The sequence below is a fragment of the Musca vetustissima genome, unplaced genomic scaffold, assembly GCF_032173495.1.
Source record: "Musca vetustissima isolate MV318-11 ecotype Yass unplaced genomic scaffold, APGP_CSIRO_Mvet_v1 utg25068, whole genome shotgun sequence".
NCBI classification, from domain to species: domain Eukaryota; kingdom Metazoa; phylum Arthropoda; class Insecta; order Diptera; family Muscidae; genus Musca; species Musca vetustissima.
In genome coordinates, this window is record NW_026889252.1 from 64,156 (window position 1) to 66,469 (window position 2,314).

Sequence of the window (2,314 nt, forward strand, 5' to 3'; positions counted from 1 at the left end):
TATAGGGACTTTGATGCAGCATTTACATAAAATCTGACGAAACTATATATGGGAGCTATATATATCACTATCACTCTAGGCTCAATTCAGTACGCTATGCCAAATTTCCTGAAAATCGAAAGATATATAGAGACTTTGATGCAGCATTTATCATAAATCGGCCAAAAATAACAAGTAAAAAAGCGTTAAGTTCGGCCGGGCCGAACTTTGGATACCCTCAGCAATTTCAATGGGGGGTTTCCTAAAATCTCAAAACCCTAAAATATATTATTAGTGCATGGTACGGTGAAACATGAAATCCTGAAAATTCTCCAATTTAAAGGGCAATATTGTATATGAGCCCAAAGTGTAGTATCTGTTCTTATCAGATTAACATCTGATAGATCCTCCATCGGAGGAAAATAAATGCTAAACTGATTTTTGGAAATAGAGGGGATGTTTAGGGGCTTGCTCCACTCCTGTCGCGGGTTGGCCTGGTATAAAGTAATAAATTTAATAAAGTAATAAATTTCGAAAAAACTAGGATTCAAAATTTTATATTAAAAAAAATAAAAATAAAAAATCGGGACCAATATTGATAACATTGTCTAGGAATTAGCAACTACTTGGTGTTTTCATAATATAAGGGGTTAGGCCTAATTAAGGGCCGAGGTAACTCAAGTTCCAAGCTAACATTTTAGTTTTCAATCCCAATACCGTCCATCACGCTAAATATGAAATGAGTAGGATGTTTTATATAGACCCTGGTCCTAAATGCGGGTCGATGCAGTTCATTCTCAAACCTCACATCTTAGTTTTTATGTCGATATCCTCCGAGAGAAAAATGATTACAACATATGGCTAAATGGACTAAATCCATTTACAATTCCATACTATGTGGGGTATGAACTGAAAAGTTCGTCTACCGAATAACTATGGTGGAATACAGCTATATGGGATAACCCCAACACACGAAAAAAATCAGCTATTTTAAAACAAAAACGGGGGTTATAAGGGAACTACCCCTAAAAGGGGTGAATGTTAATAATTTTTGGTAGGGAGATTTGTTACCATATACGACTACAAAATACCAAATTACAGCGAATTCGGTTGAAAACCGTTCTCAAGAACCCCAAAATACCGAAAATTGGAGGGTACCCTTATATGGGGGCTACCCGAAAAAATGGACCTATATTTATAATTTTTTGTGGATAGATTTGCTACGCAATAAGAACTCAAAGTACCAAATTTCAGCGAATTCGGTTAAAAAACGGACTTAAGAACCCCAAAAAACGGAAAATTGGGGGGTAACCTTATATGAGGGCTACCCGAAAAAAATGGACCTATATTTATAATTTTTTGGGGAGAGATATTGGGTATCAAAATAAGAACTCAAAGTACAAAGTACTAAATTACAGCCAATTCGGTGAAAAAATCCGGTCAAAACCCCCCAAAAACTGAAAATTGGGAGGTACCTTTATATGGGGGCTACCAGAAAAAGTGGACCTACATTTATAATTTTCTGTGGAGAAATTTGGTATCCAAAAATAACCCATTTTACCACATTTTAACGCATTCGGTTGAAAAACGCGCTCAAGAACCCCAAAATACTGAAAATTTGGGGGTGCCCTTATATGGGAGCTATGCCTAAACGTGGATCGATATAGCCCATCTTCGACTTGACCTGCCTGCAGACAAAATACGACTCTATGCTAAATTTTGGCGCTCTATCTCAGTTCGTTTAGACGCTAGAGTCGAGAATTTTACGCTGATCAAGAATATATATACTTCATAGGGTCGGAAATGATTATTTCGATGCGTTACCAACGGAAAAACAAAACTAATATACCCTCCATACTATGGTGGAGGGAATAAAAATGGGAGCTTTATCTAAATCTGAACCGATTTTCACGAAACTTTGCACATATCAGTCTAGGCTGAATTCAGTACGCTGTGCCAAATTTCGTGCCAATCGAACGATATATACTGCACCATTTACATTAAATTTGACTAAAATATATATGGGAGCTATATCTAAATCTGAACCCATTTTCTCGAAACATAACACACATCGTTCTAGACTCAATTCAGTTCGCTCTGCAAAATTTCGTGCAAATTGAAATATATATAGCGACTTTGGTGCACCATTTACATTAAATCGGACGAAATTTTATATAAGAGCTATATCTAAATCTGAACCGATTTCCACGAAATTTATCAAACATAATTCTAGTCTTAATTCAGTTCGCTGTGACAAATTTCGTGCAAATCGAAAGATATATAACGACTTTGGAGCCCCATTTCTATTAAATCGGACGAAAATATATGTGTGAGC

General features: G+C 36.2%; 1 pseudogene; it reads left to right on the forward strand.

Moving 5' to 3' along the window:
• Positions 1–326: 326 nt before the first annotated feature.
• LOC133336933 (U2 spliceosomal RNA) lies at positions 327–482 on the forward strand (annotated as a pseudogene).
• The last annotated feature ends 1,832 nt before the right edge of the window (positions 483–2,314 follow it).